This window comes from Erpetoichthys calabaricus, chromosome 3 (genome assembly GCF_900747795.2).
Source record: "Erpetoichthys calabaricus chromosome 3, fErpCal1.3, whole genome shotgun sequence".
Lineage (NCBI taxonomy): Eukaryota > Metazoa > Chordata > Cladistia > Polypteriformes > Polypteridae > Erpetoichthys > Erpetoichthys calabaricus.
In genome coordinates this window covers 249,844,507-249,855,770 of record NC_041396.2, presented here as the reverse complement: position 1 = coordinate 249,855,770, position 11,264 = coordinate 249,844,507, and the positions used below count along the sequence as shown (strand labels likewise).

Sequence of the window (11,264 nt, the reverse complement as noted above, 5' to 3'; positions counted from 1 at the left end):
TGATCCATAACAGGCTCCATACAGTAAATAGCCATGAGTAGATGGTAACAGATTTGTGAAATACCAATGGATTTTAATAGGACTTTTACTGCATACAATACCACAGGCTAAGTCCAGGTTTTGCTAATATGTTAGTGTCCTGCTAGGTATAGCCTACCATAAATTAAAGATAAACCTGAGGGACTGTGAGCTTCTATAGATGTTAACTGCCACGTACTGAATGCATTATTTTTTTTCCTTTACTTTTATTCATATGACAATATGATAAATGTTAGAGAAGTGAGGTAGTACACTGAGCTCCAGCGAACTGGAGTTGATGGCTATCTGATCCGAGTCTCTGTAAAATCTACAAGATTCTCTTAGCATTTTTGGATTGTTCTCAGTGTATTAAGAGTTTTCTTTCCAGTGATGAGCATGTTAGTTTAATTTTCAACGCCACATTGCCTTAGTTACCCTTCTTTAAGGATGACCTGATTCTTTCTGAATGAACTCTGGGACTGGTGGTGGAGTAGAGCTCTGTTGGGAGGCTTAACATTTTTTTACATGTAAATTTTCAAATTCTGCTGCCATGTGCTACTAGGCCCAAGCTCCACCTCTGCCCCTCATGTTAACAGTGGTCACACATACAATAGCTCCACAGAACTAGAAACAGATCCTGCTCAGCCACTCACATCATCCAGACTGCATTCTTAGTATGCTATAGTCAATGTGTTACCAATCAATGACAGAAAAAAAGGAAGTAGCCCCCCTCAAAGGGTGCAAACTGCAAAATTTTATATCAAAACCAGTCAGCAATATGTAATTACAAAAGCATTCACTGAGCTGGAGAATGTCATGTTATGTGATGCTATGAGTTTAATTATCTTGGTTAGAAACTCTTAAGCTTTTTGAGGGCAGTATTTTTTACTTGAAGCAGTCTAGCAAAAGGTTCAGAGTGGGCCAATCGCAAACTATCTTGCCAGCATACACACTGACATTAGTGTCTGATTGGTCAGATGTTGTGTCTGCTTTGAACAGAGCTGATGTGATTGGTGATTTAACACCGTGCTTTGCTGTACAATTTACAAACAATGTCAAATGTGTGCAAGGGTTCCACAGTGTCTATATCCATTATCATCTTTGGGTCAAGTCTGATATATGGGGCAAAAAAAAAATTAAAACATTAGAAAAGTTTGACAAGAACATGCTATTCAGACCAACAAAGCTCACCAATCCAATCCACCTAAACTTCTCCAAAATAAAATCAATACCAGTTCTGAATATTAATAAAGTCCTAAGGCCTCGTGTATAAAACTTGCTTACTCTCAGAAACATGTCTAAGCCATTTCTTAGGGAAAAGCTGGGATTTACAAAAAAGTGCTGTGGAAATTGGTTTAACGTTATGGAACTTTTTGACCACCTGTAAGTCCAATGCAGACTTTTGTAGTATTGGCATTTTAACATCTCTAGGCATCTAGATGATTAAGTCAACAGAAAATTTAATTTCATTAGAATTTCACTCACATTCTGCTGTTCAACCATCTGTCCACCCATCCATTTTCTAAACCCAATTGTTCTAAACCTTTAATGGAACAGCAAATATGTGAGTTCTATGCAATGGTCTCTGTAATGTGGGCTCCAATTCAGCACACAACTTCAAGAGGATGGCAGGATGTCTAATCAGCTTGAAAGTCAGCCATCTTTACAGAAAAGGGCACAAATACCATTAACGATATTTCAATGACAGCAAAGGTTGTGTGTTTTAATTTGGTTTTCTGTACATTTTATTTGTGGCAAAATAAGCACTTCCTTATTTTAGGAAGTTAGAAAATGTATGCATGGCATAACATTCAAATTGGTAAACTTTCAAATTTGAAAGTTAAAGCTTTTTCTGTTATTTATTTTCTTCATTAAAGAGACAGAGATCACATTTTGTTTTTTAAATATTTTGCAATGGGATTATGTGTGACATAAAATAGAGATTTGCTCAGACCACCACTGTTTGTATAGGCAAGCAGAAGCGCCTACTGTTTGAATTGCCATAGTGTTGACTATCAAGGACAGGACATCTTTTGGGTGTGTAAAAGAGGAAAATAAAGGATACAACACATTCATGTTGAAATAACCTCTAGTTGAAATGCATTTTAGGAAATAACTTAGAGCTAAGAATGTTTAAAAACTTCAATGCATCCTGGGAGGTGTAACATTTTAAACTGAATGAGTCTGGCATGAAACTTGGCACATATTCATCATCTCAAAGACAAGCTTACTTTTGTTTCAAGATATTTTTTTTTATTATCACTAAAATTAATAGTTTTCCCAAAGCACAACTGTATTAATTTGATACAACTTAAAATTGATGGGTTTTCCTACATTTTTGGTGTATTTTTCTTGGTATTTGCATAATAAGTGATTTACATATGGACATGCACATTTGAGTTATAGGTGCAAAAATGGTTGCTGGTGATCCCCACAAGTTTTGTTAGTGAGAAAGAAAGTTAAAGATAGTAAATGTATTTTTTCCCAAGTGATGCAGGTTAGGTGTGACTGTAGAAGATGGTTTGTGGTCGTTGTGTTCAATATGCTGATGCACATCCTACAACATAAACAGATCCTTTTTACAAAAGCTTACCAGTTGAATGTGTATTAAAGTCTGAAAGAGAGCAGACTAGACTAATGACTTTACATATGTAGTGAAAATAAAACAACTTTGAATGTTTTGTTTAGTATTTACAAATAGGATTTATCAAAATATATTTTGTATTTATAAACATTAGTGAGTTTATTGTAGATTTATATAATTAGTAATAACAGGCACTTAATTATATGAACTTTTGTGAAAAACAAGCTGATAAATTACTGCAAATGTTCTTACACTAGAAGTGTTTTTAAGTATTTATTTTACAGTAAAGTACTGGTCCTGTACTTGTGTTTACAGTGAACTATACAGTGGTGTACTATAACATGATTACAGTATACCTCTGTTATATTTAGTTTTTACAGAACTTGCTGGCAACTGTGCTTTGAGTAATTTACTGTAAAAAGCTAGAGTGATTTTTTTTTTTTAACACAGTGAGGGATCAAACCAGGAGGCACCTCCACCCAAAGACACACTCACTTACACACACTGGCTCATATCTGAATGATTCAGAGACGCTATTTTAAGCAAGTTTTCTGTGTTAGACTATAGAAACAGCACAGAGAAAGGGACTAAGCTTCACATTAGCAACTGCACTGGCTACCCCAGAGTTCTTTATTGTGCCATCCACCCAGTTATTGGTTGTTATTGCAGGGATTTGAGGAGCTGGGCTTCACTCTAATCTGGCATCAAGTGCAAAGCAGTGTGTAGATGGGATGTCTTTTCAAAGTAAGGCACACTCAAGCACCTATGGATTCTGTTACAATGAATGGTCTTTGAGTCTCCAGTGCAGGCACACCCTAAACCTTGACAGGGTTTAAGGGAGCATTTCTCTACCATATTGTAATGATCAATAAAGCCATTAAGTTTATGTCACCCCTCGTCAATTTTCTGTTTGAGGCACATCCAAACATCACCAACAGCCAATGTTACTGCAGTTAAAAATTTTATTTCTTTATACCAGTAAATCTTATTACAAAATATGCATGAATTACACAACTATAAAATCAAAATTCTGCTTATCATTGTAATCGTGTAATGAGATATCTGGGTTTGACATGGTTCACTGATCTTTGTAAGACTAGGTTGAATACTGTAGACAAATACTCTTATTTCTTCAACTGTTTGTAGCTTCTCTTGTTAGGTTTTTATACTTGCAAACGCAGAAAATCACAGGTTATATAGGTAAGATGTAGAAAACTGCAACAGAATTATCACAGCTTTTTTGCAATACGAGGATTTGAATGTTTCATTGCTTACCAGAAGTCATTGAAATTGAAACAAAGCACCTCTCAAACTGCCAGAATTCTGAAGTTCAGTTAATTCTTCATCCTCTGTGAGACTTATCATAGAATGACTTGATACTGAAGAAAAGAGTCCCTAAACCAGGTATGGTCCCCAGTGCATACATTTAGAGAAATAGCACTTAATACTTTTTCCAGTACTTCAAGATTCCCAGAGATGAATGGCATAATCGCTTCATTTGATGTGGCGACATTATCCACATTGACTTGCTTGATGGGAAACCTCAAGCTTTCTCTCTCTCTCTCTCTCCGAGCTTTGATTTTGTCAGTTGAAGATATTTTCAGAGTTTCCTTGCATGTTGCAATTGATCTTGCTTAAATGTTCAAATATATTAAGGATGATAATTTTGCAATCCAAGTAGCATCTGCAAGTGACATGCAAAATTCATGCTTCAAGGGTAACACACAAATCTGATCTTTCAAACATCTGAGACAAGACGTTGGCTCTAGATAACCAACGTGTTTCTGTCTGGAGACAGACATTTTTTTTGCCCCACATTTGTTACATAACTTGCTAAAGAGAGAAGATTTAAGAAGCCTGATTTTTATATAAATCAACCATTTTTACAATTGTGTTTAGTACAGTATGTAACTCATTGCTTATTTCCCAACACACAACAGTTTTCAATGGAGAGAGCAATGGGGTTTTTCTACCTCACGGTTTCCTTTATGCACAAATCCTCTCTTTTAACCAACGTTTGAGCTCAATCTGTACAAAAGTTTCCAGGATAAACCAAGAACTTCCAAGAACAAACTTAACCTCAGCACAGGTTCTCTCAAGTGACTATGTGTTTGGTACTGTACTGTCAGATTGTGCCTTATGCCGGACATCCATTAGATCAGCGTTTGCGGCGTCTTCAGTGTTCATCCAGACACAGCAATTTAGCATCTAGCAGGGCATACAGTAAAGTTATTAATTACTTGTCTCTTCAGCAGTCTTCCTTACCATCAGGTCATTACAGTGTTGTCTACAACATTTTGTCTTAATTTAATACTTGACCCCCCCATCTCCTTGCTTGTAGTACCATAGTAAAAGCATTAAGTCTCTGCTTCTTTAAGTCATCATAATTTTAGCACTTAAGCTACTAAGTCACTAAAGTATGCTCTATGTTTTTGTGCAAGATGGTAAGGTTTCAAAGTTAAATTACTTTTTTTTTAAATGTACAGGGTACTAATTAAAAAAAAAAAAAAAAAATCACATAACACATTGGAGTAGGACTCTCTTTATCCCCACACCCAAGTAAATCCCAAAATGCTGCCCTAATACAAACGTTTTTCTTTTGAGGGAACAGATGTCTTTCACACACACTTCATTGTCTTCATTTTCAGTTTCGCCACAATCAGCTTTACGTTCTCTTTTGTATTAATTGTCCGTATTTTAATGGATAAATCACATTTTTTAATATGTTTGTAGCAACAGGTTACGGTTACATGTGGAATATGGCGATACGACTTTAGAGGTCCGTCACAGCACCATGAGAACTGCCACGAGATTAAGGTGCTGCTGAATTTCAGTCGCAGTTCAAAACTGCAATTGTGTGGAATCAAAAAGTCCTACCGGCGAATAAATACGCAGCATCAAAAAACAAACAGTGCGATGAGCAAAATCGACAAGCTTCGTTTCGGACGGGGAGGTTTTGCGCATTGATTTGGGATCACGAAAAAGGGCAAATGACTAAAATTAGGTTTGTTGGGGGGGATAAGAATACATTGACTCTTAAAAATACATACATACAAAAACACTTAAAATCCTCTCCCCTCCCTAACAATAAAACCCACCAAGCACATCGATTTCACTTCCTTACTACAACACCCAGCTATCGCTGATATCCTCACTCACCTGGCTCGTGACCTTTCCTAGGCCAATTTATACAACTGGGTGAATTAAGTCTCTTAAAGAGACAACGCCCGACTTATTCATAAACCACGAGTTACAATTTGAGCCATCCATCCACATTTATCAATCCTTACATATACACATTGACGATTTCTGTTTTGCCCTGATATTACGAACTTTTTCGAAAACCAAAGAACCAACTTTATAATCAAAAAACACTTCCCAGTTGTGGACTTAAATGGTTCTTTGACAAGCAGTTGTTCTACGGGGAACCACACAACAAACACAATTAAGGTGCCAGTATTTTAAAGAGAGTAGGTGACTGACTATTGGGAGTGCCTTTGGCTCCTGCGTTAGTGAATTTCGTCGAGTTTTTCTCTTTTATTATTTTAGTACACTCCAAACACAGTCTTTGTGTACCAGTAGGATCCACCTCGAAAAATCAATAACTTGAGTAATTAACATATGCTTCTGTGGCACCCCAGTTGAAAATGACTGGTTTAACCAATTCGGAGCATCCTGCAATATACTTGTATAGGAGAAGAACGTGTGACCTCCATACAGGCTACGGGGGCAGAGAATCGAAAGCACATCTTCTGCGATGGATTATTTGGACCAGTTGATTGTTCCAGTATGTCCGAGTTCTGCGTGAGCTTACCCAGCAACAAGCTTCTCGAGAATGGGCAGCTTCTCAAACATATTCATTTAGCTGTAAAAAAAACACTGTTCAGTGTCCGAAAATTAATCATTGTATTCAGTAATTCAGTATTTGGGAGTAATCTGTAATCGATACGCCTAGTCTTGTGCTTCAAGCATAACTGATTTGTGTGTGCGTGTTCCCCCTGCTGTTATATTTATTTAGGATATTCTCAGGCCAAAAGAGCGTGGCCGTACTGTACCGGAAGCCCTTGGTGACTCTTCGTTAATGCTAGAACGAAAGTTATCATTTTCATATCTTCATATTTCTGCGAGCACATAATGGTATCTACCTGTTAAATCGTTTTATCTAAACAGCAGCACAAGCAGCGAATATAACCGGTTAATAACGACGACTATGATCGATTGGAGACTTTAAAACTTGTGCTCCAGGTGAGGCTCGAACTCACAACCTCGGCATCGCTCTGCAGGTATCTGCTGTATAAGTACCGCGCGCTAACCGATTGCGCCACTGGAGCTTCGAGTTTTTGGTTTGAAACAAATAGTCTCGATGCTGGAACAAAAGCGCTTTTGTTTCCCAATTCATTTGTTAACTCGCTAACTCGTGGAGGGTGGAGTCTGGACTCGAGACAGGATGAGACGCAGGACGGGGCGTCGGCTCAGTCATATCTTGCTAATATGCAGATATAATTGACTCTAACATGTTATCGTGAGGATTAACCGTTTTAAATATCCTTGCTTTTTTCAAATATGCACCCTAACTCATACTTTTTTCCTTTTTGATGTGCGCTAATTTCATCAAATCAGATATATATTTACACAGCGCGCTGAAGTAACAAAGAAGTACTGTATGTACACTAAATTAGTTAGATATGAGCCCCGACATACGAATACTGCATATGTAAAACTGGGACCTGCAAAAGTCGTCCTTCTAAACTATCATATTCAAAAGACACATAATAAGCACCCCCTTTAAAGTACTTTCTTTGAATTTCAACCATTGTCACTTCGGGTAATCCATTTCAGAGACTCGTCGGGCACAATGAAGATAAAGCAAGACTGAACGGCGCCTAGGTAGCGGAGGGCTGTTAAAGTAAAGTCGTATCCGACTTATTAGATTTTAATGTTAAACGAGTGGGAAAGACGCTATAGAAGGTGACGCCCGATCAGACTTACAGAGACTTATGGATAGGTGAAACAAATGGGACAATTCTTTATTCACGGTCTGTTTCACAGTGAAATGTCAATGTTTTTAATGTGCAGGCGGTGGGAAATGCAATTGTCAGCTAAAAAAAAAGGAACACAGCGTCTTTTTCATTGGCGCTTCATCAACATTTTTTGATCGAAGCAAACAAAACATTGTGTACTTGAACTTATCAAACAGAAACACAAGTTTTCTGAGTAAATAATTCTGCATAAAGCTTTTTTCGCTGTGACTACACCAAGGTATGTCCTGCAGGGCTCATTCCTGCCTTGCGTGCAGTGCTGACTGGGCAGGCAAAAGTGTTCTGTCAAATCTCTCAACCGGTTTGCTCCTTTAATTTTAGTTTTCGATTTCAGCAGGCTTTTCCAAAAGACTCTAGCAGCAGAGGAGTAACTAGGAAGCCACAAACACATTTAATGACCTGAAATACTATTGTAATTTAAGTAAAGTATACAGCATTGTATTGCATTTCTCGATGAACTGATATTCTGGGTATTTTACGTGTTGTCTTTTGCCGTACTTGCTAAATACTACGTTTGTAGTGTCTTTGTGTTTTCCGGTGCTTTGCTATTTTCGTTGTTATTTAGTATATGTAATTTCTTCTGTCTACTAAATTGTGAAAACCCTACATATGATAGGATTGGTTATAATGGAAGACACAAGAGTTTTGTGATTCCTTCCTATCATTGGCCCTATAGACACAAAAATATTTATTTGCAAGCCATTTTTAAATATATTCTTTTTAAATCCCACAAGTCCTGCATGCTGAGCTCATCGCTGTGGAGTTTGCACACTCGACCATATCTGTGTGGACCTCAGATTTTGGATTTCTCTTAGACATTCCAAAGACTTTTGTTTTAAGTTGCTACTGATGATGCTAAATGGACACAATATCAGTTATGTGAGCCAATACTAAATTGCCATTCTACCAGGAGGTATCATGATTTATGTGAGACATCCTGTAAGGGATGGTCTTAAATGATTGAGCTTCCCCTCTGGTGGTCTAATGCCTCAGCTTGGGAGCCATTCAGTATAAGTGAGTGTCCCCTGCATTGAACTAACACCATCCATATTGGCTTCTGCCTCTTCTCGAATGTTGCTAGGATAGTAACTATCTAGACCTGATAAAATGACATACTGTAATCAGCATTTTTAAATCAAGCTTTTAATATGATATAAAAGTTGTGAATATAAACAAAGAAGTAATATACAACTAAATATTGTTAGCTTTGTGTATCTTTTTTATTTAATATTAAGAAGCAATATAATCCATCTATCCATTCATTCACACATTTGTCCATCATCTGTCCCTGCTTTGTCCATTTTAGAGTTGCAGAGAGTGAATGCAAGAATCTCTTAAAAGCAGTGCTGGGATGAAGCCACAGGTAACAATAGTGCCTCCCAACAGTTTGTTTCAGGTTAAATTCCAAGGTGGCATGCCCTCCAAGTGGTTTTTTTTTTTGGAACCTTTGATCCCAAAGTCCAAAGCCATGCCGTCAGGTGCCTTAGCATTTCTCAGCTGCTCTTATGTGACTAAGTGTCTTATACTCTTGTGTGCTCTATGTGATGGGGTGGTGGACTGTCACCTGCCTTTGTTGCATCATTGCCAGCACAGAATCAGGGAACTTCTGCCTTTAAGACAATCATGAATGTTTATTAATGAATGGTAATATTAATGGTTGGCACTATGATTTTTATGAAGAAATTTGATCTGAAATAAAAAGGATGTATTCATATGCTGAGGTTGCTTAAAATTTCCATAAACTTCCTCTTTACAAAGGGTCATTCTTGTCAAAATTGCATGCAGTGTGCATTACGATTTGGACTTTCCCTTGAAATACAAAATCCAAGGAAGATAAAGTTGCATTCTTTTTTTTCATGTTTAACTTTCTGATCAAAGTGTTTCATTTGACACATGTTGAGATTCCTGGGAAGTGTCCATCCATATTTTGAATCTGTTTAATCTAAATTTAGAGTTATAGAAGGCCAGAGTCAATCCTGCCAACATCAGCACTAGGCAGGAGGCAGTGTGGTATAAATCAAACTTATTAATTGAAGAAAAAAACTTATCCTCTACCCGGACAAGTCTGAAATAAACAGTTTGAGTCAGTAATCAGCCAGGAGAAAAGCTTGTCCATTTGTCCAGTTTTCCAGCCTTGCTGTTTACAGGGCATCTGATCTCTGAATACATTTTGTATATGATATCAACCTTTCTCTGGTACATACTTGAGTTTTGTGTACTTTACCATTCTAGTAGTTCTCCTTCATAACATGTCTTAAAACAAATGCTAATATATTTCAATGTGCACCTCTAAATTATGCTCTCACAGCAGCATAAGGAAAGGCACCAGTCCTCTGCAGAGCACATTTATTCATCCATCTTTGTCAGCCCAAGTTTGTGTCATCACTTAATTGTAAACATACACATAATTGGGAAGCAAACCTGTAGAAAAGCTTTGAAGTCATGTGGAATATGGGCAAATTCCACACAGTCAAGGACCAGTCCAAAGTTTGAACCCAGCATGTGCTTGTTCACGTGAGGCAGCAGTGCTAACCAGCCATTTTTGTAGTCATGTTTAAAAAGGTGTCTGTGATTTACATTCAATGTCATACAGGGATAAAGGCAGAAATAATGCAAATACATTAAGAAAACATATCCATGAACAGGGATTCAACAGCCCATTTGATTTTTAGCATCTTATCTTTTATCACTACATGGGAAAAAAGACACTAATGTAACGAGGTTTTTTTTCAAAGGTGGATAGAATCCTTTTCAGGAACAAAAAGAACTGGATGCATGCAGGGCCAAATAAAAACAATAACAATCTTACTTCCTCTCACATATATACTCCCAGATCTTCAATGCTTAACTTTATAAACACTTCTTTCTAACACACAACAACTTAACAGAGGAATGAGCATTGCAAGTCTAAATGCAGGTATATACATATCCCCTTTCTAGTATAATAAACATTTACCCCTCTAATTTAATCCTTAATTGACAGCATAACTTTGCATTAACAATATAGACCTGCGGATATGGTGCTGCCTTTAACAAGAATGAGATGCTTCTTTTTAGAATTTGAAATAATGTTTTTTTTATTTTCCTGAATATTACAAGTAAGTTTTTCTTGCCTCAGCCCATTTAACATTTTACATATTTAAATTTATTCATTAATTCATTTCATGTTAAAGTGCCACGCGGAGGCTTATCCTATTCAGAAAGCACGGGGATCAAGGCAGAAGGCTTACTGTACTGAACGCCAATTAGTCCATTGCTAGGCACAGTCACTCACGCACCCACCGACATTTATTAATCAGCTTAACAGGTACATCTGTCTTTGAACTACAGGACGAAAAGTGCACAGACACGGAGAGAATGCCATCAACTGTTGTTTATACATTTAGTGCAACACAGGTTGTCAATACGTGCCTTTATTACGATATGTTCTTCAGAGACGGACACCAACCCAAATCCCGAAAGCTATTAATAGAATTCCATGTACAGTATCGCCCTCCCTGTAAATATTCCATACGCACACGAAGATCTGGTTGTAGCTAATGAGGGTTACAATCCAATTTAGCTTAGAGACTGTCTCGCTGTTCGTCTTCGCGTTGCGTGATGTCACTTTGGGGGCGTGGCCT

The 11,264-nt window shown here is 37.4% G+C and overlaps 1 non-coding gene across 1 annotated transcript; it reads right to left on the bottom strand.

The window, feature by feature from the left end:
* Positions 1–6,839: 6,839 nt before the first annotated feature.
* trnai-uau (transfer RNA isoleucine (anticodon UAU)) lies at positions 6,840–6,933 on the bottom strand. The gene is made up of 2 exons: positions 6,896–6,933; positions 6,840–6,875 (listed from the first exon to the last, which is right to left on the bottom strand). It is a non-coding gene; the product is annotated as a tRNA-Ile (tRNA).
* Between the last annotated feature and the right edge of the window lie 4,331 nt (positions 6,934–11,264).